At 45.4% G+C, this 24,742-nt stretch overlaps 2 long non-coding RNA genes across 2 annotated transcripts; one reads left to right on the plus strand and one right to left on the minus strand.

Moving 5' to 3' along the window:
• The first annotated feature begins 3,870 nt into the window (after window positions 1–3,870).
• On the plus strand, window positions 3,871–6,633 carry LOC138224249 (uncharacterized). Its single transcript, XR_011182636.1, has 3 exons — window positions 3,871–3,980; window positions 5,104–5,205; window positions 6,041–6,633. It is a non-coding gene; the product is annotated as an uncharacterized lncRNA (long non-coding RNA).
• A 599-nt stretch (window positions 6,634–7,232) lies between these two features.
• LOC138224254 (uncharacterized) lies at window positions 7,233–10,600 on the minus strand. The gene is made up of 2 exons (XR_011182660.1): window positions 10,469–10,600; window positions 7,233–7,758 (listed from the first exon to the last, which is right to left on the minus strand). It is a non-coding gene; the product is annotated as an uncharacterized lncRNA (long non-coding RNA).
• Between the last annotated feature and the right edge of the window lie 14,142 nt (window positions 10,601–24,742).

Raw genomic sequence — 24,742 nt, forward strand, 5'->3', positions numbered from 1 at the left:
CTGTAAAGGGGGTTGTGATAGTATGGGGTCTTTCTCTTTAACAACCTCAAACCGCAGGAAAGAAATGCTTCATTTATAAGATTGAAATATAACCAGAAAGTATAAAAATAGCTATTTGTGTGTATCATGTCAGAAATATTTGTTTTTATTTTAAAAGAATTTAGAAGAGAAATATGATTAATAAGGCAGTAGAATCCATTTAAACTGTCATTTTCCTGTTTAGGTTGGAAAGTTTAATTTGATCAAGTCCACTTGAGTGCCTAAGCAACTGTTTGGGTAGTTTGGCTGGTGTGGTGGTGCTCTCCAAATACCTGATCCAAACGGACAGAGAGACAAAGTGAGAAAGAAAAGGTGTAAATAACAGACATATCATATGCAGAATACAGTAATGTGCTGTTCAGCACAGTGACCTAGAGTGAAGATGGAAATCAGTCATTCTAGTGCTCCCAATGGTTTTCCATTACAAACGGACCAGGGCTTCCTGAGACACAGGCAGTTGGAGTTATACAGAGTTAGAGGTTGTTTTCACGGCACCAGCCGACTAAAGCAGAGACCTCCTTCCACTCCAGAATTTTTTTTTTATTTGGGTGGGATCATCTGGAGTCTTGATTCCTTTCACGGAGTCAGCAGTAGATACACAGCTGTTAGCATAGGAGGAGTACAGAAGAGGTGACAGCAGTGCTGGGGACCCTGGTATCTCTTCCACTGAGGACCCTCTGGCACAACCAGAGGTGTGAAATTGAAATTGTTTGGAAGGAATGGGAAGCTAAAGGCAGAGTCACAATCTCTGATTCATGTAATCAAAACAGTAAGTTCTTTCCTCAGGCAGCTTCGTTAGAACATTTTAAATAGATGTAAAAGTGTATTTACAGACTATATCAGCCCTTATCTTTATTAACCTGGTTTAATCTTTTTTTCAGAAGTGTAAATATATTATACTATGTACCCCTGATGGTATTATTGATGTGCTATAAATATACTCTTGTTTGTATTGTATCTATTTTTATTGCTACCATAAAAAGTTAAAAAGAACTGCACTTTCGAGAAATGTCCACTGGGCGGCGACAGAGATACACGAGTCTATGGCGGCGAGTCCAATAGCGCCTCTGTACAGATCCTCGTTGTGCAGAGATTGAAAATCAATACAGATGATAACTGTGACGTTTGTGACAGCAACTCTGAAAGATAACGTAAAGAAGGAAACTAATATTGACATTACTTTTAAAGAAGTTAAATAATACTACATTTTAAACCTATTGAAAGTAATATGAAAATATCGTTTGTATTTAAAAAAATATGATACTTCATAATAATTAACGAAATGCTGTGAGAGGAGACCCATGTTTAAACACTTTAAAACGGATGTAAATGCGTCTGTACAGACAATTTGAAACATGTACGGACCTCATCTGCTTTTGTTTACTATTAAACAAGATTACTTGTTTAATCTTTTTCCATAACATGTACATGTATTATCGTATGTACCCCTGACTATACTCTGTGTTATATGTATTCTTGTTTTTATGGCATGTATTGTTGTTATAATTAAAAATAAAAAGACGCGAATCGATTACGTCAAAAGGAAGTCGCCACAGGGCTTGTGGGAAATGTAGTCTTTATAGTGTTCTGGACTGCGCTCCGCACGTGTTCCGCAGATTTGATTGAGCATCAGAATTAATTATACAATGTCAGTGTATTTACCGTGTCGCGGATTTCTATGTCTGTCTTACAAGACGGACTCGGCAGGAGCTGTTCCTTGCTCTCCGGAGTGAAGCTGCTCTGGGAAGAGACGAGCAAATCTTCAGATTCTTTGTAAATGAGACATCATGACAGCTGTGCCGACCTGCTCTTTATTGACCTGTTGAACCTGTTTGTGTAAAGAGCGGGACTCTTGTGTACCCCTGATTGTGTTATGTGTACTCTAGTGTGTTTGCAGCGCTCGTCCTGCCTGGTTTATCCACTCGACACAGAAACAAAACCCACTGCCGTCGTGTCTGTGGGTTTCTGAGCTCTCTTGTCTTGTTTGCAAACTTTTCTCCGGTGTTTATTTTACTTTGTTAAATAAAACGTGGTTGCCGGGGCAACGGAGCTGCAGTAGCTGTTGCCGGAGCGGGTCTGACCTCCAGCAGGTCAACAGGCGGCTTTTTTAATCTAATCTGCGACAAAAACAGAAATTTAAGAAACTTTAGTCTAAAAAGCGCTGGCTGGAGTATTTTGTGGAAGAAACGGTGACTCGCAGGCTGTGGGACAGGACTATCAGGGACACATCAGCGCTGGACACCAGCCTCACACCGCTGGGCTCACTGCACCATGAGCGAGTCCGTCGGCGCCTCCTCCTGCTGGGGTGTGTTACCTGGGCTGCTGTCTGTGTGGAGTCTGCATGCTCTGCCCCTGTTCTCATGGGTCTGGTTCCTGGGGTGCTGTCTGTGTGGAGTCTGCATGCTCTGCCCCTGTTCTCATGGGTCCTGTTCCTGGGGTGCTGTCTGTGTGGAGTCTGCATGCTCTGCCCCTGTTCTCATGGGTCTGGTTTCCTGGGGTGCTGTCTGTGTGAAGTCTGCATGCTCTGCCCCTGTTCTCATGGGTCTGGTTTCCTGGGGTGCTGTCTGTATGGAGTCTGCATGCCCTGCCCCTGTTCTCATGGGTTCAGTTTCCTGGGGTGCTGTCTGTGTGGAGTCTGCATGCTCTGCCCCTGTTCTCATGGATCCTGTTCCTGGGGTGCTGTCTGTCTGGAGTCTGCATGCTCTGCCCCTGTTCTCATGGGTCCTGTTCCTGGGGTGCTGTCTGTGTGGAGTCTGCATGCTCTGCCCCTGTTGTCATGGGTCCTGTTCCTGGGGTGCTGTCTGTGTGGAGTCTGCATGCTCTGCCCCTGTTGTCATGGGTCCTGTTCCTGGGGTGCTGTCTGTGTGGAGTCTGCATGCTCTGCCCCCTGTTCTCATGGGTCCTGTTCCTGGGGTGCTGTCTGTGTGGAGTCTGCATGCTCTGCCCCTGTTCTCATGGGTCTGGTGTCCTGGGGTGCTGTCTGTGTGGAGTCTGCATGCTCTGCCCCGTTCTCATGGGTTCAGTTTCCTGGGGTGCTGTCTGTTTGGAGTCTGCATGCTCTGCCTGTGTTCTCATGGGTCCTGTTCATGGGGTGCTGTCTGTGTGGAGTCTGCATGCTCTGCCCCTGTTCTCATGGGTCTGGTTTCCTGGGCTGCTGTCTGTGTGGAGTCTGCATGCTCTGCCTGTGTTTTCATGGGTCTGGTTTCCTGGGGTGCTGTCTGTGTGGATACCTGGTGAAGAGACCCAGTGAGTGTTTGTGTGGCCAGCTGCGTCAACTTCACTAAAACTGGCCTTTTGGTTTGTTTGAGTGCTGACTTGCTATGGTGTATTTTTTCTCTCTGTGAACAACACGTCCTACGGCCAACACTACCCACGCAGGAGGTGTGTGCGTGACAGCTCCTCAGCTGCAGCAGGAGTCCAAGTGTGCACAGATTTCTTGTTGGGTTTTGTTGTTTGAAGTTTCTGTTTGTATGTAGGAAGCAATTGTGCCATCGCGTGGTCCGAGTTATAGCACGGGACGAGAGCTCCCGAAGAGCGCCTGCCTCCTGCCCGATTCGACGTCTAAAATCATCACAGAACGGTGAGGAGCCTCTGACACAGCCCCCAGTACTGGGTGTGCAGAAAGAATCCTATTGTACAGTTTTGGTGTGAAATGGCCTCCAGTTCTTGTAACATGATGGGTTTCTCTGGACTGCAGTCCCAGTGCACTCCGCTTTGGATTTGCAGTGGTGTTTTCTACAATGGAAAACCCTTTGTTTGTACAGAATGGAAATGGCAGTCTGCATGTTTTAATATTATAATGTGATCATGTACTACAGCTTAAACACTGAGCCAGGTGACGTTTGATTCTAAAAGATTTCTCTATCATTTCAGCGGCGCCTTGTCTGCGGCAGCCCGGCAGCTCCTCCTCCCTTCCAGCTGAGACTCTTCCCTCTCCAGAGGTGGGTTAGTGCTCTCAGGTCATCTTCTCTCACACAGCTGCGGGGCAGAAACGCTACTTCCACTGGGCAGAGAGCAGACGGGCAGTGGGAAGGGCAGCCCTGTGTTTGGGGATCAGGGCTGTCCCTGCTGAGAGATGCTTTCAGAGCCAAAGCAACTGGCTGGGTTATGAACTTTATGGTGTGATCCAAATAAGACATAAAAAGACAGAGAATGAGAAAGAAATAGTATTGCATGTATCTGATCAAAATAGTCTCTTTCAGACAAAACAAATATTGAACAAAAACTTAGTTGCAACACACTGCACTACACTTTCTTCTAGGCTGACATTACCGATAGTTTGTGCTGTCTTCCTTTCAGTCTGCAGGGTGTGCATCTTTTTCCTCAGCTTCCTACACGAGGAATCAGTTTCTCCTGCCCTGGTTTCACTCCTTTATATCTCACAATCTTCTGCAGCTCCTGGAGGCTGACGACATGTTTGCTGTTTCTGAAAAATTGCTGACTGGCTCATCAGCACAATTGCTGATTCAAAATCCTTTACTCACATGTTGCCTTAGCCTCTGTATCACAGAGATGTGTGCTTTTCTGGGTTGGGTAGATCGATAGTGTGCTTTTGCTCAGTTGCTCTGCTCAGTGCGTGGTCTTTTAACTCCGGCTGGGTACGAGCACCTCACTCTCCACACGGCTTTCCAAGGCTCTGTCACCGTGTGTGAGGATGTTGTGTAGCTCGTGAAACAGTTCCCCCATTTGAGCCCTGGATTTACTGGGTACTTGAATACCTGAATCTTGCCGTCAGTCCTGATCACCTTGTTTTTGTTCTGCAAGGACAAGGCACCTCCCCAGCACTGAACACAAACTGATACTGGAGGGTTGATTGTGTTGTGGAAAAATGGGCTGTGGTGTGAGTTTGTGTCTGTGTGCCCTGTGGGGGTGAGGTGTCCCCTGCAGCGCAAACAAACATGCAGACTCCACACAGACAGCACCCTGGAATCAAACCCAGGGCCCCGGTGCTATGAGGCAGCGATGCTAACCACTGTGCCGCAGTGTTGCCCCCTTTGAAAATGTCTGACTTCCGTTTTAATTCACAAGCTTATAAATGGTCTCACAACGTTTGTCTCATCTCAGGTTTCTCTGACCAGTCCCAAGGACCTGTAGTCACTGACAGCTTCTGCAGTCTGACGGTTCATTTCAGTAGGCTGGAGGGATGGCGCAATTATCCTCAAATCAGTGAGTATTGTTTTGCTCTTGTAACATGAAACATCAAAGAGAAGTCAACAGACTATTCCGTGAAACTGTTCAGACTGGCCCGTGGTGATTTTCTGGGTCCTTTAGTAAGCTGACCGGGACTGTGTCATCGACACACTTTGTGAGAAGCCAGTCTGTGTGTTTGCTCTTGTGATCATTCGTGAACGAATGTAAGAGAGTGTAAGAGAGGGAGAACATTCAGCCCTGGAGTGATCCAGTTTTCTATTTAACAACCTCAAACTGCAGGAGAGAAATGCTTCATTTCTAAGATGGAAATATAATCAGAAAGTATAATTAGCCATTTGTGTATATCATGTCAAAAAATGTTTTATATATAAAAAGAATTTAATAGAGACATTTGCTTATTAAGGCAGTAGAATAAATGTTGTGATGCTGGTGTGATGGTGCTCTCCAACAAACTGATACAAATGGACAGAGAGACAAAGTGAGAAAGAAAATGTATACATAACAGACATATATGCAGAATACAATACAGTGCTATAAAGTACAGTACCCTAGAGTGAAGATGGAAATCATTCATTCTGGTGCAGAAGAAGTGAATCTGCTCTCAATCGTTTTCCTGTACAAATGGAACACGTTGTGACCCAGAGCTCAGTAATCATTTCGCTACTGCAGATCATGCAGTTTTTAATGCTTTTCATTTTAACATCCTACTTGTTAATATTTCCTCTTAGATTAGAATATTCTCTTCGGCGTGTCTTTACAACTCTTCTCTTATTGCTCCTCTTGTCAGTAATCCGGTGTGAAAGCTCTCTCTGTCGGAATCAATGTCTTACCTCTCCGTCTTGTGTTTCAGGTCTCCTCTGGCTGCTGACCCTGCCGTCAGGACAGAACACATCCCGCACTGACCACACTGCTGGGTTTACTGCACGTGACAATAAAGAGCTTGAGCAACACATCTAATGTGATCTCTGCATGCTTCCCGAGGAGCAGAGATGATAAGGTCTGTGTCCGTTCCCGAGTCTTTGCGAGAGGCCTGTTTAGTCCGTCACTGAGATGATTTTAGATGCCTATGAGTCGTGCCCACTGAAAAATGGTGCAGCACAATGAGACTTCAAGCAAAGATCTCATTAGTCCCTTCTGTGAATTGGTGTCTCGCAAGAGATCTTCCATGTCTTTGAAAGTTTCACAGCTTTGACCTCTAGATTAGAAATGACACCAATTGCACATGGGTCCAGCAACGTTCTATATAGTGCACATCACCATCGGGATGAAAAACAAAAATCCCCAGTGGGAGTCCACTCTTTCCCTGCTACGCAAATTGCTTTTCGTTAGGTGAGGTCGCAAGTTCTTATTGGAGAATGTTGTACAGTTTCTTAATGCAATAGGGCGAGTAAAACTGAAGTTCCCCCCGTGTTGGCCGATCAGTGGAACGAAACTGAAAAAAGCTCCTTGAAACTGTGATTCATACACTTATACACTGGCTCAGCATGGTGCTCACCTGCTGTCCTTGGGTGTCTGCTGAAATTTGATTTTTTTTCAGGAACACTGTGACCCAGAGCTCAATAATCATTTCAGCTACTGAAGATCATTCACTTTTTAATGCTTTTCATTTTAACATCCTACTTGTTAGTATTTCCTCTTAGGTGAGAATACTCTGGTACTTTTCTGGGTCTTAGTTGAGTGAGCTTTATTAGAATAATTGAACAATACTTTCACCTCCACATAACACTCATAGATTTTTCAAGGGTTAAATATGGGAGCTACGTTTCTTACATGTATCCTTTTGTAAGTTGATTCACAAAGCTTTCACCGCCTCCACTCCAGTGAATCACTTTGTTTAGCAAGTGATCAGGTGGAACAGTTTAATTTCTTCCTGCAAATAATGCCTTTTCCTTTTTCATCCCATTCAAGTCTCCGTCCTAGTTAAAGTCATTGTGATGTAGAACGGCAGTGGTCCAGTTGAAAGGTTCAAGGTTTCACTGTGTTTTAGAGTGCAGATAAAGAAGAAAATAGGAGAGGAAACTGGAAAAGCTGTGACTCTCTCATTCAATTCAATTCAATTTATTTTCATATAGCGCCTTTCACAACAAGGTTGCCCCAGGGCGCTTAACAATGCAGGTAAATATACATTTTGTGAATACAGAACTTAAGACAATGGAGGAAAGGAACCAAAGACTCCTCAGTAAGGAGAATAAAATCCTCTAGGGGTCCAAGGTCAACTGGCTGCCCAACCCCTTTGGGCATGCTAACATTATATCATTAAAAAAAAAGAAAGAAATGAATGTGGGTATTAATCCATCCATCACGTCGTCTGTATGTCAGTACCCCATGCAGGTCTCTGCAGACCAGCAGAATCCTCCTAAACGACAGCTGTATCCATGATGCCCCTCTTGGATCCATGGCACTGATGCAGCATTCAACTCACATGGTGCCCAGCCCAGGACAGACAGGCCTCTGAAACTATGCTGTGTACAGTATTTCTCCTCTGCAGCATCCCTGCGAGGCAGGACAGGTGCCTGACCTCTGAGAGCCTTGTAAGTAAGTAGAAGGAGTTTGAAGTCCGCCCTGTACCTGAGAGGAAGCCAATGAAGAGAGAGAAGTATGGGGTTTATGTGGTCATTCTTTCTGCTCCAAGTAACAATTCTAGCTGCTGCATTCTGTAAGTATTCAAACTCTTTGCTGTGACAAATCTAACGTACTTTAGGCAGACAAAACGACCTTAAAAAGCCACATGATTTTTAAGTAGTCTGTCTGAGTGTAGTAACAGTGGTTCACATTATTTCAGAACGTATACTCCCGTCTCTGTAACGTTCCTCAGTCAGCTAGTGAACATTCTGTATTTACACCACGAATGCACTACTTTGTCTCGCGCGCGGTCACACTGGCCGTCCACAGGCACGGACAGGAGCAGGGAACACGAGGCCGCTCTGTAGTGCCCCTGTGGCTCTCCAGCAGAGGGGAGCACTTTGCTCAACAGCCCTGAGCCGAAGGACCCAGTGATAAAGCTGAAAATCTGGCAAGTCCCCCAGTCTCCCTGGGGCGCTGAAGAGGATTTCATCTGATGCTGAGGTTCCTGTAACTCAACACAAAATTGAACACGGCGAGTTATGAGTTTGTGAAGAAGTGACAGCGGAACAATGTCAAACAGGAAGTTAACCTACAGGAAAGAATGAATTGAATCTTTGATATTCAAGCACGCAGTGTGACGTCCACTGTCTATTCAAATCTTCTCTGCAAGTTTTACAATTCTTTTTCATACACCGTCTCCTGGTTATTGTTTTGTGAGTGCTTGAACTGTTTCTCAGTAGAAATAAGACCGATAACTCACTGCTTCAGGATGCACACTATCGTCGATGAAACCTGTGGTGTAAGCAAGCGAAAAGAGACAGATCCTTCTAAAACACAGAGGCCATCGGGAGGGCAGAAACACTCTGCAACAGGTAGGAGCTGTGGAGCCGTGATTCCCCCGAGCCAGAGCCCTCGTCCTCCCTCGACAGCGAACTGAGCTCCAGCGACCGGAGCAGCTACCTGCTGTCGTGGGACCTCCTGCAGATTGGGAACGGGTAAGGCAATTCGACACGAGCCCACTCCTCTTCCCACTGCTTACACCCCTATAACAAATAGTTTCAGGGTATTCAAGTACAGGATAAAGAGATTACACGTGTTCCCAATTGGCTGAGGATACAACTCTCTCTCTGAGAAAGCACACAGAGGTGGACAAAGCAATTAAATGCGTTTACAAGTCATTTCCTCTGTATCTGGTCTTTCTTTACATATCAGAAAAGTGAACTGGTGGCTGTTGGAAAGTGTCTGCTCCGTACGTAATATACATGTAAAAGATGTGATTAAATATCTTGGTATTAAGATTTTCAAAAAGGTGATTTTGTGATTTGATGTTCTCTACCTTAGTAAAATAATAAAAAAAACTTTATTCATGGTTGTTATTTCTCAAACACGGGCAGAAGGAGGCCTAAATGCTACAGGGTTTAGAGCATCTAATACCGATACCGACAGAGTATTATTTACAAAATTAAGCAAAGTAGGTGGTGTATGTTTCCCTAATTTAATCATTCAGGAACTAGCGGGTATAGACTTTTTACTTGAATGTCATTTGGATGCTGGAAACCCCCCTGAAACTTGCCAGCTTCCATGAAGAAGTTCTCCTCACGTGGTCTCTTATAGATAAACATACCTCCCATAGATACATCATCTAGAATACACAGAAAAAATAAACCTGTGCTTTGAAAACTGGGTTTAAAATAGTATAAGCGGGGTCAACAAATTAACTGGTGTGGATGATGAAATGTAGAATCAAGCAGATTTTATGAATAGATATAATGTTTGTGATAAGTCTGATAACAATCCGTCGTAACCAGAGCTACTCCTAGAGAGGTATTGATGCTTTTAAGAAACTTAACAGTATACCATCAGAAACTATGGAAGAATTTACAACCTTTATTAGACTACAAGGAAAACAATTTAGTTATACTTGTACTAATAAATACTTCAGATCCCTCTCGCAATCTCACAATATCTTGTCAAACTATTTTTGAGCACTTCTTTGGGGAAAGTGAGTGGAATCAAACATGACTATTGTCAAACAGATTTTGTATGAATAATAAGGTTAAGGCGTCAGTACAAAATTGTACATTGAATCGACCCGGTAAAGATACACATTGTGCATAGATTTAAAAGTAATATAGATGATAATTGTCTTTCTCAAAGCAGCCCAGAAACCTTACGTTTGTTTTTGTTTTGTTCTGTTGTTAAAACACTCTGAACAGATCGGCAAAATGGTGTAAAGAAGGCTTCTAATTCTGACATTTCCTGTAGACAAATTGATATTATTTTACTGCTCAATACTGCTGAACCGAATCTAAAATATAATGTATCATTGGCTTAATCATTATACTTGCTCGTTATTAGATGTATAAATAACCTAAGGATGAGAAATAATCGAAAATTGAATAATTAGACCGTATGTCGTAGTAGCAGATTGTACTTCTCGCCTAACTGATGTGGTCGAGCAACACCACAATCGCCATACAATCCGTCCGTTCTCATGCTCTGACTTTCAGGTTGGGCAGTGGAATGGATTCCAGGGCAAACTCGTTCTTGTTTGATTATCCGTGTGAAATCTCGCCCAATATAACAGGTAAACTCATGCACTGAAATGATGCGCTTCCAAATTGAAGCGACACGCATTTGAATAATTCAAAATACACACGAGGGAACGTCTCCAAACCATGTCTAAGTATCACAACATGAAAGCTGTGCGTACCTTATCTTTATTTGCCTGTGTAATGTAATCCGGTGATCTGTAACGTAGTCTGGCGTGCATCGTAAAGGATCCGGACTTCCGGCTACGGAAAACCCGGAGTGGATCAGCCTTTCCACCGGACCCGGACTTCCGGCTACGGAAAACCCGGAGTGGATCGGCCTTCCACTGGATCCGGACTGCCGGCTACGGAAAACCCGGAGTGGATCGGCCTTCTACTGGATCCGGACTGCCGGCTAAGGAAAACCCGGAGTGGATCGGCCTTCCACTGGATCCGGACTGTGAGCAGCTTTTGTCCAATCGGCGCTGAGATTTCAGCAGGAGGCGGGAGACAGGCTCTTGTCCAGTCACACAGCTTCAGTCCCGGGACTTTTCCGAATTCCGGCGGGCGGTGACACTTCCGAGAAATGTCCACTGGGTGGCGACAGAGATACACGAGTCCACGGAGCTGAGTCTCAAAGCGCTATCGGAAAGACTTGAAATCGGAAAGAAATAAATTTGTTACATTTTAATCCCATTGAAAAGGAAGATGAAAATATCGTTTGTATTTTTAAACATTATTATACTTGCGCAACATAATTATTAAGGGAATGGTGTGAGAGGAGACCGTGTTTGAACAGTTTAAGACGGATGTAAAGACATTTTATTTCAGAATGTCTTTCTGAAATGTGTCTGTTTCTGTGTTGTAAGAACGTTGAAGCATGGACGGGCCTTATCTGCATTTACCTTGTTGAATCTTTTTTTCCATAAAATGTACATGTATTATTGCATGTATCCTGACAATACGACTGCTACGTTACGTTTTCTTGTAGTTTTTGGTCTCATAAAAAATACAAAAGTATGAGTCGATGACGTCAAAATGGTGTCGCCCACAGGGCTTATGGGTAATGTAGTCTCTGTAGTTTACTGGGCTGCCCTGCCCATGTGTTTCGCTGATTTCATTGAACATTAGAATGAATTATATTAATACAATTTCAGCGTATTTATCGTGTCTTGTATTTCTTTGTCTCTCTTATGTGTTCCCTTGTGTGTATGTTTTCTTGTATTTCACGTGTCTGCAGCGCTGGTTAATCGACCCGGCACATAAAGCAAACCCACTGTCCTCGTGTTTCTTAGCTCCCGTCTTGTTTGCAAACTTTTCTCCTGTGTTTATTTTACTTTGTCAATAAAACGTGGTTGCCGGGGAAACGGTGCTGCAGAAGTTGGTGCGAGCTGACCTCTAGGAGGTAAACAGTCGGCTTTTGTAATCTAATCAGCGAGCAAAGCAGAAACGTTAGTCTAAAAAGCGCTGGCTGGAGTATTTTGTGGACATTATGCAGAAGAAAAGGAAGAAACGGTGAGTCGCAGGCTGTCGGTAAATATCAGCGCTGGACACCAGCCTCACACCGCTGGGCTCACTGCACCATGAGCGAGTCCGTCGGCGCCTCCTCCTGCTGGGGTGTGTTGCTGCAGGAGTGAGGAGTCTCCGGTCTCCGGTCGCGTCATGATCTGCAAGTGGAGGTGAGAGACGGCGGCGCAGTGGGTGGCAGCGCTGGGAGCCTGGATTTAGTTCCTGGGGTGCTGTCTGTGTGGAGTCTGCATGCTCTGCTCATGTTCTCGTGGCTCCAGTTTTCTGGGGTGCTGTGTGTGTGGAGTTTGCATGCTCTGCTCATGTTCTCGTGGCTCCAGTTTTCTGGGGTGCTGTGTGTGTGGAGTTTGCATGCTCTGCTCATGTTCTCAAGGGTTTCCTGCCGCTTCTGCAGTCCAGTGTTGGTGAGTCTGTCGGGTTGATTGTGTTGTGGTGTGAGTGTGCCCTAAAGGGGTTTTAATAGTATGGGGTTTGTGTGTTCACTTGTATGCAGACCACTGGAGAGACCGGTTGTTTTTTGCCAGGCAGACTAATGGCTGCATATTCAATTCCAGCTACTGATGTTGCCAAACCAGCAAGTGGGACAGTGTTTGAAAACCCTTTCAATGAAAGGTTTGTAGAACAGTGTTGCTATTGTTCTGTTTAATTCGAGGTCACCGAGCTTATAAATGGTCTCACAACGTTTGTCTCTTTTCAGGTTTCTCCGACCCGGAGAGTGAACAAAGAAGTGATAAGGGCCCATAACACCTAAGCTCGGCACTCTCACACTCTTCAGCCACACGAGCTTCCTCCTGGTAAAATACTGGGCAAGCCCCTTTCTGACAGGGACAGTGGAAAACCCCCTGAGGGAGATGGGCTGAGGGGAGGAATAAAACCATCTGAGCCGGAACGGAGCGCGCTCCCGATTCCCACCAGACCTGGGAGACGACACAGGCAGCACAAGGGAAGCTGCGGAGCGCGAGTTCGCGGAGGCAAGGACCGATTGACGACCACGGGAGACAGTGGCATCGGAACAGAGGTACTGTACAGAGACTTTTAATACCTGAAGGCAAGGAGCGAGAAACCGGCCCGGCTAGCCGCTCCAAACTGAGGGGAATGGAATACAGTTCGCGGGAGGATTTCTAGTGGAACCTGAACGGAGTCTGGGGAAATGGGACCGGCCTCTCGTTCACTGGGGCCATCAAAGACTTTACAGGTACGAAGAAGAATCGTTCGAGTGGCTACTCTTCGGTACTTGACAGAAAAGACTGCTGTCCCTCTGGATTCATTATGATCCTTGGAAGGACCTTTTGTTGCTGCTGTTTTCGTTGTGTCTTTGGCTGATGGTGAATGTGGATAGAAAATAAAAAGGTCACTTATACGATACACATGCTTGTCGCTGGTCTGTGTGGGCATTGGTGGATCTGGGAGATCAACAGAACCTGTGGTAATGGAGAGGGGCCCTAGCACCCTGTTTGCATTGCTAGGTGCCGTAGTCATATATGAGGCAGGAAATAATTCTTGTTTGAGGGGTCACCTCACTGTGACACGAACGTGTTGGGAAGACGCGCCAGTTCTGACGTTAGTGCGACGGGTCTGTAGGCATTAAGGCAGGTTCTTGTGTCCTTTTTTGGAACAGGAACAATAACAGAAGATTTGAAGCAGTCTGGCACTGTGCACTGGGACAATGATTGCTTAAAAACGTCTGTAAAGATTGGAGCGAGTTGGCCAGCACAGGGCTGTAGTGTGGCTGGAGATACACAGTCAGGTCCTGCTGCCTTTTTACAGTTTTGCTTTTTGAATAGCCTTAACACATCCTGTTCTTTGCTTCACAGGGCATTCTCAAGACTTGTAAACGGCGTCAAGTCTTCGTGAGAGATTGAGTGTGAGTGGGTGTGGCACTCCAGTTGAGTGGGGGACAATAGCTCATCCCCAGGATGTGAATTATTTGGAGGAGTTGCGAGACTGCCATGGACAAGGTCGTTGGAGATCCTTTGTGTTTCAGACCTGCTGTAAAATGTGTTATCTGGTAGAGAGTGATCAAGATGTATCTGAGGGGATTTTCTTTTGGAATTGGTAACAGTTTGGAGACCTTTCCAGACAGATAAACAGTCTTTGTTAGCAAACAGTTGTTCTAGCTGTGGACAGGAGGGGAATCAAAAGGTAGAGAACACTATTTTTAGAGAAATGGCCCTAAAGGAACAAAGCATAGTGTAGGATGCCACTAGCTTAAGTCTTAACAGCACTGCATGAGAGGAGACGCCAGTGTCTATTTGTTCTGAGGGGTCCTCAGAAAGGTCAAAAGGTTGCAAACAGATAGGAGACTGGTTATATGCCTGAAGCTTAGCTAGAGGAACATAACATTGCTGGAATGCTGAGAGGGGAGGTTATCAGAGCCTAATGTTATTGCGAAAAATGGCAACTAGGTATAGAAGATCTGATGAATGTCTGTCCTGTGAATTGTTAAGGGTTTCATGTAATTGTGTGTCCAAGTAGTCCGGACTGCTGTGCTATGTGTTGTTTGTCTTGTGAATTTTCTGTTTTACACCTATTGTATCCATAGTGGTACGGGCCAAATCCTATTTAAAGGGTGTTGCGAGCACTGGGGTTTGTTGGGAGTGGTAAGTTAGGAGTCTGGAAATGAGAGCAAGGTGCGAGTGGATATGATAAAAAGATTGTTCCTTTATTTTGTTTCTGATACCTGGTGAAGAGACGCAGTGAGTGCTTGTGTGGCCAGCTGCGTCAACTTCAATAAAACTGGCCTTTTGGTTTGTTTGAGTGCTGACTTGCTATGGTGTATTTTTTCTCTCTGTGAACAACACGTCCTACGGCCAACACTACCCACACAGGAGGTGTGTGCGTGACAGCTCCTCAGCTGCAGCAGGAGTCCAAGTGTGCACAGATTTCTTGTTGGGGTTTGTTGTTTGAAGTTTCTGTTTCGATGTAGGAAGCAATTGTGCCGACACGTGGTCCGAGTTATAGCACGGGACGAGAGCTCCCGAAGAGCGCCTGCCTCCTGCCCGATTCGACGTCTAAAATCATCACAGAACGAGAGGAGCCAACAGGAATGCAAGTCTCTTCTGGTGAGGAGCCTCCGACACAGCCCCCAGTACTGGGTGTGCAGAAAGAATCCTGTTCTACAGTTGTGGTGCGAAATGGCCTCCAGTCCTTGTCAAATGCTGGGTTTCTCTGGACTGCAGTCCCCTCCGCATTTGGATGATTGTGATTGGTGTTGCTGCAGCTGTGCTGTCCTGAGACTGACTGGTGTCAAGACCAGCTGTACTCTGGGATCAGCAGGGCCTAGTGGTGGTATGAATTGTGGCCTCTGTTTCTCAGGTGTAACAAGTGTTTGATTACTCTGTTCTGTATGTTTACCAATAGTGGGTACTGGCCTAATTCAGCCCTGCACTCGCTGTTAGCTGTTTTTCTCTGCGCAAGGAGGAGTTTCTACAGAGTGTACTCCTGGTCTGTGAGGGGACCCCACACTTCACTGCCGTATAGGGCAATGGGTTGGATTACACTTTCAGATATTTAGAGCCAAATTCTTGTTGGTGGGTTGACATTGAAGAGCCTCCTTCTTATTGCGTAGAAAGCCCTGAGTGCCTTCTCCCTCAGTGCATTCACTGCCAGGTCAAAACTCCCAGAAGAGCTGATGGTGAGACCGAGATATGTGTAGCTGGATGTGTGCTCCAATGTGTTGTTGTTCAGTGTGAATTTGTACCCGTTTCCCTGAGGTCTGGCTTTCTCCTGGAAAACCATAACTCTGGTCTTGTCCAGATTGACTGGCAGTGCCCAGGTGTGACAGTCCTGCTCCAGCAGTGCCAGGCTCTGCTGTTCTGGGTCCAGATGGGCTGGCAGTGCCAGGCTCTGCTGTTCTGGGTCCAGATTGACTGGCAGTGCCCAGGTCTGACAGTCCTGCTCCAGCAGTGCCAGGCTCTGCTGTTCTGGGTCCAGATGGGCTGGCAGTGCCCAGGTGTGACAGTACTGCCCCAGCAGTGCCAGGCTCTGCTGTTCTGGGTCCAGTTTGGCTGGCAGTGCCCAGATGTGACAGTCCTGCTCCAGCAGTGCCAGGCTCTGCTGTTCTGGGTCCAGATGGGCTGGCAGTGACCAGGTCTGACAGTGCTGCTCCAGTAGTGCCAGGCTCTGCTGTTCTGGGTCCAGATGGGCTGGCAGTGCCCGGGTCTGACAGTGCTGCTCCAGCAGTGCCAGGCTCTGCTGTTCTGGGTCCAGATGGGCTGGCAGTGCCCGGGTCTGACAGTGCTGCTCCAGCAGTGCCAGGCTCTGCTGTTCTGGGTCCAGATGGGCCATCAGAGCCCAGGTGTGAATGTGATGGGATGTGTGGCGGTTTGGTAGGAAGCCAGTCTGACTCTAATGCAGGACATTGTGCTCAGTAAGGAGGGCCGGTTATCAGATATTCAAGACTGAAGCCCCGGTACCTTTTGGGGTCGAGTCTGTCTCCATTCTTACAGACGGGCGTGATCAGTCCTTGATTCCAGGCCTCAGGGAAACAGCCGGCCGTCAGGACGAGGTTGAGGAGTTTGAGCAGGCTTTGCTGCAGGTCTGAGCTCCAGTTGGGTCAAGCGTTGTTGACTGTGTCTTGGCTACAGGCCTTTTGTGGTCTGAGAGTTGTCTGTTTGTGTATGTGCCTATATTCTTTAGGGTGTGCATGTAGTGTCTTAACCATCTCACAGTATCTGAGGCGCAGCTCAGAGTGGTGGTGTTGTTTTAGTTCTGGTAGTTCTCTTCAGTTGTTTCTGCACTCTGTATCAAACCATTTGATATTGTTTCTGAGTGTGTTTCATATGAATGTAGTCATTTTGACAGACATGAGCAATCCTATATTACAAATACTTACCACCAGACAATTTAACCAGACAATAATTTAAGCAATTATTAATTCAACAGAAGCAGCAGGACGCGTAAAGTGCCCCTCTGATGGCCGGTCCGTGGAATTAAACTGGAAAATTTCTTGGAAATGATTATTCTTACAATAATGTGCCAATGGCGCCGCTTGGTGGTCATTCAGCAAAATTTCACCGAAAGTTTGTTTAATTAAAATACCGTTAGTAATGTTCGTATTAATACGTTATTTTAATTTTAAATATATTTAAGCATTTTCAACAGCAAAGAATGCAAAGAATACATTGCATTGCAAACAAGAGTAATGAATGAATGAATGTATTGTACATGGATACAAAATACAAAATAAATACAATGAACCCAAAATTAAAATAACAGTCAAAAGGCGCGAGTCGATGACGTCAGAAGGAAGTCGCCCACAGGGCGTATGGGTAATGTAGTTTCTGTAGTTCTCTGGCCCGCACTGCCCACGTGTTTCGGTGATTTGATTGAACATCAGAATTAATTATATTGTACCATTTCAGCGTGTTTATCGTGTCATGGATTTCCATGACTGTCTTGTGGGTTCTCTTGTGTGTCATGTTTATTTTAGTGGGTGGCAGTGCTGGGGCCCTGAACTGTAATCATTCGTGTTACTCATCATCATTGTTACTGTGACCCTCCTGGGAGGAGTGGACCTTTGTAAGATTCCTGTCCTGGCAAGCAGCAGGTGACAGTTTGCTGTCCGACTCAATTACACCTCCGCTACCTCATTTCACCTCTTTCACCAGCCTGTAAAGGGGGTTGTGATAGTATGGGGTCTTTCTCTTTAACAACCTCAAACCGCAGGAAAGAAATGCTTCATTTATAAGATTGAAATATAACCAGAAAGTATAAAAATAGCTATTTGTGTGTATCATGTCAGAAATATTTGTTTTTATTTTAAAAGAATTTAGAAGAGAAATATGATTAATAAGGCAGTAGAATCCATTTAAACTGTCATTTTCCTGTTTAGGTTGGAAAGTTTAATTTGATCAAGTCCACTTGAGTGCCTAAGCAACTGTTTGGGTAGTTTGGCTGGTGTGGTGGTGCTCTCCAAATACCTGATCCAAACGGACAGAGAGACAAAGTGAGAAAGAAAAGGTGTAAATAACAGACATATCATATGCAGAATACAGTAATGTGCTGTTCAGCACAGTGACCTAGAGTGAAGATGGAAATCAGTCATTCTAGTGCTCTCAATGGTTTTCCATTACAAACGGACCAGGGCTTCCTGAGACACAGGCAGTTGGAGTTATACAGAGTTAGAGGTTGTTTTCACGGCACCAGCCGACTAAAGCAGAGACCTCCTTCCACTCCAGAATTTTTTTTTTATTTGGGTGGGATCATCTGGAGTCTTGATTCCTTTCACGGAGTCAGCAGTAGATACACAGCTGTTAGCATAGGAGGAGTACAGAAGAGGTGACAGCAGTGCTGGGGACCCTGGTATCTCTTCCACTGAGGACCCTCTGGCACAACCAGAGGTGTGAAATTGAAATTGTTTGGAAGGAATGGGAAGCTAAAGGCAGAGTCACAATCTCTGATTCATGTAATCAAAACAGTAAGTTCTTTCCTCAGGCAGCTTCGTTAGAACATTTTAAATAGATGTAAAAGTGTATTTACAGACTATATCAGCCCTTATCTTTATTAACCTGGTTTAATCTTTTTTTCAGAAGTGTAAATATATTATACTATGTACCCCTGATGGTATTATTGATGTGCTATAAATATACTCTTGTTTGTATTGTATCTATTTTTATTGCTACCATAAAAAGTTAAAAAGAACTGCACTTTCGAGAAATGTCCACTGGGCGGCGACAGAGATACACGAGTCTATGGCGGCGAGTCCAATAGCGCCTCTGTACAGATCCTCGTTGTGCAGAGATTGAAAATCAATACAGATGATAACTGTGACGTTTGTGACAACAACTCTGAAAGATAACGTAAAGAAGGAAACTAATATTGACATTACTTTTAAAGAAGTTAAATAATACTACATTTTAAACCTATTGAAAGTAATATGAAAATATCGTTTGTATTTAAAAAAATATGATACTTCATAATAATTAACGAAATGCTGTGAGAGGAGACCCATGTTTAAACACTTTAAAACGGATGTAAATGCGTCTGTACAGACAATTTGAAACATGTACGGACCTCATCTGCTTTTGTTTACTATTAAACAAGATTACTTGTTTAATCTTTTTCCATAACATGTACATGTATTATCGTATGTACCCCTGACTATACTCTGTGTTATATGTATTCTTGTTTTTATGGCATGTATTGTTGTTATAATTAAAAATAAAAAGACGCGAATCGATTACGTCAAAAGGAAGTCGCCACAGGGCTTGTGGGAAATGTAGTCTTTATAGTGTTCTGGACTGCGCTCCGCACGTGTTCCGCAGATTTGATTGAGCATCAGAATTAATTATACAATGTCAGTGTATTTACCGTGTCGCGGATTTCTATGTCTGTCTTACAAGACGGACTCGGCAGGAGCTGTTCCTTGCTCTCCGGAGTGAAGCTGCTCTGGGAAGAGACGAGCAAATCTTCAGATTCTTTGTAAATGAGACATCATGACAGCTGTGCCGACCTGCTCTTTATTGACCTGTTGAACCTGTTTGTGTAAAAAGCAGGAGTCTTGTGTACCCCTGATTGTGTTATGTGTACTCTAGTGTGTTTGCAGCGCTCGTCCTGCCTGGTTTATCCACTCGACACAGAAACAAAACCCACTGCCGTCGTGTCTGTGGGTTTCTGAGCTCTCTTGTCTTGTTTGCAAACTTTTCTCCGGTGTTTATTTTACTTTGTTAAATAAAACGTGGTTGCCGGGGCAACGGAGCTGCAGTAGCTGTTGCCGGAGCGGGTCTGACCTCCAGCAGGTCAACAGGCGGCTTTTTTAATCTAATCTGCGACAAAAACAGAAACTTAAGAAACTTTAGTCTAAAAAGCGCTGGCTGGAGTATTTTGTGGAAGAAACGGTGACTCGCAGGCTGTGGGACAGGACTATCAGGGACACATCAGCGCTGGACACCAGCCTCACACCGCTGGGCTCACTGCACCATGAGCGAGTCCGTCGGCGCCTCCTCCTGCTGGGGTGTGTTACCTGGGCTGCTGTCTGTGTGGAGTCTGCATGCTCTGCCCCTGTTCTCATGGGTCTGGTTCCTGGGGTGCTGTCTGTGTGGAGTCTGCATGCTCTGCCCCTGTTCTCATGGGTCCTGTTCCTGGGGTGCTGTCTGTGTGGAGTCTGCATGCTCTGCCCCTGTTCTCATGGGTCTGGTTTCCTGGGGTGCTGTCTGTGTGAAGTCTGCATGCTCTGCCCCTGTTCTCATGGGTCTGGTTTCCTGGGGTGCTGTCTGTATGGAGTCTGCATGCCCTGCCCCTGTTCTCATGGGTTCAGTTTCCTGGGGTGCTGTCTGTGTGGAGTCTGCATGCTCTGCCCCTGTTCTCATGGATCCTGTTCCTGGGGTGCTGTCTGTCTGGAGTCTGCATGCTCTGCCCCTGTTCTCATGGGTCCTGTTCCTGGGGTGCTGTCTGTGTGGAGTCTGCATGCTCTGCCCCTGTTGTCATGGGTCCTGTTCCTGGGGTGCTGTCTGTGTGGAGTCTGCATGCTCTGCCCCTGTTGTCATGGGTCCTGTTCCTGGGGTGCTGTCTGTGTGGAGTCTGCATGCTCTGCCCCCTGTTCTCATGGGTCCTGTTCCTGGGGTGCTGTCTGTGTGGAGTCTGCATGCTCTGCCCCTGTTCTCATGGGTCTGGTGTCCTGGGGTGCTGTCTGTGTGGAGTCTGCATGCTCTGCCCCGTTCTCATGGGTTCAGTTTCCTGGGGTGCTGTCTGTTTGGAGTCTGCATGCTCTGCCTGTGTTCTCATGGGTCCTGTTCATGGGGTGCTGTCTGTGTGGAGTCTGCATGCTCTGCCCCTGTTCTCATGGGTCTGGTTTCCTGGGCTGCTGTCTGTGTGGAGTCTGCATGCTCTGCCTGTGTTTTCATGGGTCTGGTTTCCTGGGGTGCTGTCTGTGTGGATACCTGGTGAAGAGACCCAGTGAGTGTTTGTGTGGCCAGCTGCGTCAACTTCACTAAAACTGGCCTTTTGGTTTGTTTGAGTGCTGACTTGCTATGGTGTATTTTTTCTCTCTGTGAACAACACGTCCTACGGCCAACACTACCCACGCAGGAGGTGTGTGCGTGACAGCTCCTCAGCTGCAGCAGGAGTCCAAGTGTGCACAGATTTCTTGTTGGGTTTTGTTGTTTGAAGTTTCTGTTTGTATGTAGGAAGCAATTGTGCCATCGCGTGGTCCGAGTTATAGCACGGGACGAGAGCTCCCGAAGAGCGCCTGCCTCCTGCCCGATTCGACGTCTAAAATCATCACAGAACGGTGAGGAGCCTCTGACACAGCCCCCAGTACTGGGTGTGCAGAAAGAATCCTATTGTACAGTTTTGGTGTGAAATGGCCTCCAGTTCTTGTAACATGATGGGTTTCTCTGGACTGCAGTCCCAGTGCACTCCGCTTTGGATTTGCAGTGGTGTTTTCTACAATGGAAAACCCTTTGTTTGTACAGAATGGAAATGGCAGTCTGCATGTTTTAATATTATAATGTGATCATGTACTACAGCTTAAACACTGAGCCAGGTGACGTTTGATTCTAAAAGATTTCTCTATCATTTCAGCGGCGCCTTGTCTGCGGCAGCCCGGCAGCTCCTCCTCCCTTCCAGCTGAGACTCTTCCCTCTCCAGAGGTGGGTTAGTGCTCTCAGGTCATCTTCTCTCACACAGCTGCGGGGCAGAAACGCTACTTCCACTGGGCAGAGAGCAGACGGGCAGTGGGAAGGGCAGCCCTGTGTTTGGGGATCAGGGCTGTCCCTGCTGAGGGATGCTTTCAGAGCCAAAGCAACTGGCTGGGTTATGAACTTTATGGTGTGATCCAAATAAGACATAAAAAGACAGAGAATGAGAAAGAAATAGTATTGCATGTATCTGATCAAAATAGTCTCTTTCAGACAAAACAAATATTGAACAAAAACTTAGTTGCAACACACTGCACTACACTTTCTTCTAGGCTGACATTACTGATAGTTTGTGCTGTCTTCCTTTCAGTCTGCAGGGTGTGCATCTTTTTCCTCAGCTTCCTACACGAGGAATCAGTTTCTCCTGCCCTGGTTTCACTCCTTTATATCTCACAATCTTCTGCAGCTCCTGGAGGCTGACGACATGTTTGCTGTTTCTGAAAAATTGCTGACTGGCTCATCAGCACAATTGCTGATTCAAAATCCTTTACTCACATGTTGCCTTAGCCTCTGTATCACAGAGATGTGTGCTTTTCTGGGTTGGGTAGATCGATAGTGTGCTTTTGCTCAGTTGCTCTGCTCAATGCGTGGTCTTTTAACTCCGGCTGGGTACGAGCACCTCACTCTCCACACGGCTTTCCAAGGCTCTGTCATCGTGTGTGAGGATGTTGTGTAGCTCGTGAAACAGTTCCCCCATTTGAGCCCTGGATTTACTGGGTACTTGAATACCTGAATCTTGCCGTCAGTCCTGATCACCTTGTTTTTGTTCTGCAAGGACAAGGCACCTCCCCGGCACTGAACACAAACTGATACTGGCGGGTTGATTGTGTTGTGGAAAAATGGGCTGTGGTGTGAGTTTGTGTCTGTGTGCCCTGTGGGGGTGAGGTGTCCCCTGCAGCGCGAACAAACATGCAGACTCCACACAGACAGCACCCCTGGAATCAAACCCAGGGCCCCGGTGCTATGAGGCAGCGATGCTAACCACTGTGCCGCAGTGTTGCCCCCTTTGAAAATGTCTGACTTCCGTTTAATTTGAGGTCACAAGCTTATAAATGGTCTCACAACCTTTGTCTCATCTCAGGTTTCTTTGACCAGTCCCAAGGACCTGTAGTCACTGACAGCTTCTGCAGTCTGACGGTTCATTTCAGTAGGCTGGAGGGATGGTGCAATTATCCTCAAATCAGTGAGTATTGTTTTGCTCTTGTAACATGAAACATCAAAGAGAAGTCAACAGACTATTCCGTGAAACTGTTCAGACTGGCCCGTGGTGATTTTCTGGGTCCTTTAGTAAGCTGACCGGGACTGTGTCATCGACACACTTTGTGAGAAGCCAGTCTGTGTGTTTGCTCTTGTGATCATTCGTGAACGAATGTAAGAGAGTGTAAGAGAGGGAGAAGATTCGGCCCTGGAGTGATCCAGTTTTCTATTTAACAACCTCAAACTGCAGGAGAGAAATGCTTCATTTCTAAGATGGAAATATAATCAGAAAGTATAATTAGCCATTTGTGTATATCATGTCAAAAAATGTTTTATATATAAAAAGAATTTAATAGAGACATTTGCTTATTAAGGCAGTAGAATAAATGTTGTGATGCTGGTGTGATGGTGCTCTCCAACAAACTGATACAAATGGACAGAGAGACAAAGTGAGAAAGAAAATGTATACATAACAGACATATATGCAGAATACAATACAGTGCTATAAAGTACAGTACCCTAGAGTGAAGATGGAAATCATTCATTCTGGTGCAGAAGAAGTGAATCTGCTCTCAATCGTTTTCCTGTACAAATGGAACACGTTGTGACCCAGAGCTCAGTAATCATTTCGCTACTGCAGATCATGCAGTTTTTAATGCTTTTCATTTTAACATCCTACTTGTTAATATTTCCTCTTAGATGAGAATATTCTCTTCGGCGTGTCTTTACAACTCTTCTCTTATTGCTCCTCTTGTCAGTAATCCGGTGTGAAAGCTCTCTCTGTCGGAATCAATGTCTTACCTCTCCGTCTTGTGTTTCAGGTCTCCTCTGGCTGCTGACCCTGCCGTCAGGACAGAACACATCCCGCACTGACCACACTGCTGGGTTTACTGTACGTGACAATAAAGAGCTTGAGCAACACATCTAATGTGATCTCTGCATGCTTCCCGAGGAGCAGAGATGATAAGGTCTGTGTCCGTTCCCGAGTCTTTGCGAGAGGCCTGTTTAGTCCGTCACTGAGATGATTTTAGATGCCTGTGAGTCGTGCCCACTGAAAAATGGTGCAGCACAATGAGACTTCAAGCAAAGATCTCATTAGTCCCTTCTGTGAATTGGTGTCTCGCAAGAGATCTTCCATCTCTTTGAAAGTTTCACAGCTTTGACCTCTAGATTAGAAATGACACCAATTGCACATGGGTCCAGCAACGTTCTATATAGTGCACATCACCATCGGGATGAAAAACAAAAATCCCCAGTGGGAGTCCACTCTTTCCCTGCTACGCAAATTGCTTTTCGTTAGGTGAGGTCGCAAGTTCTTATTGGAGAATGTTGTACAGTTTCTTAATGCAATAGGGCGAGTAAGACTGAAGTTCCCCCCGTGTTGGCCGATCAGTGGAACGAAACTGAAAAAAGCTCCTTGAAACTGTGATTCATACACTTATACACTGGCTCAGCATGGTGCTCACCTGCTGTCCTTGGGTGTCTGCTGAAATTTGATTTTTTTTCAGGAGCACTGTGACCCAGAGCTCAATAATCATTTCAGCTACTGAAGATCATTCACTTTTTAATGCTTTTCATTTTAGCATCCTACTTGTTAGTATTTCCTCTTAGGTGAGAATACTCTGGTACTTTTCTGGGTCTTAGTTGAGTGAGCTTTATTAGAATAATTGAACAATGCTTTCACCTCCACATAACACTCATAGATTTTTCAAGGGTTTAATATGGGAGCCACGTTTCTAACATGTATCCTTTTGTAAGTTGATTCACAAAGCTTTCACCGCCTCCACTCCAGTGAATCACTTTGTTTAGCAAGTGATCAGGTGGAACAGTTTAATTTCTTCCTGCAAATAATGCCTTTTCCTTTTTCATCCCATTCAAGTCTCCGTCCTAGTTAAAGTCATTTTGATGTAGAACGGCAGTGGTCCAGTTGAAAGGTTCAAGGTTTCACTGTGTTTTAGAGTGCAGATAAAGAAGATAATAGGAGAGGAAACTGGAAAAGCCGTGACTCTGTCATTCCATTCAATTCAATTTATTTTCATATAGCGCCTTTCACAACAAGGTTGCCCCAAGGTGCTGAACAATGCAGGTAAATAT

Source organism: Lepisosteus oculatus, chromosome 19 (genome assembly GCF_040954835.1).
Source record: "Lepisosteus oculatus isolate fLepOcu1 chromosome 19, fLepOcu1.hap2, whole genome shotgun sequence".
Taxonomy (NCBI): Eukaryota; Metazoa; Chordata; class Actinopteri; order Semionotiformes; family Lepisosteidae; genus Lepisosteus; species Lepisosteus oculatus.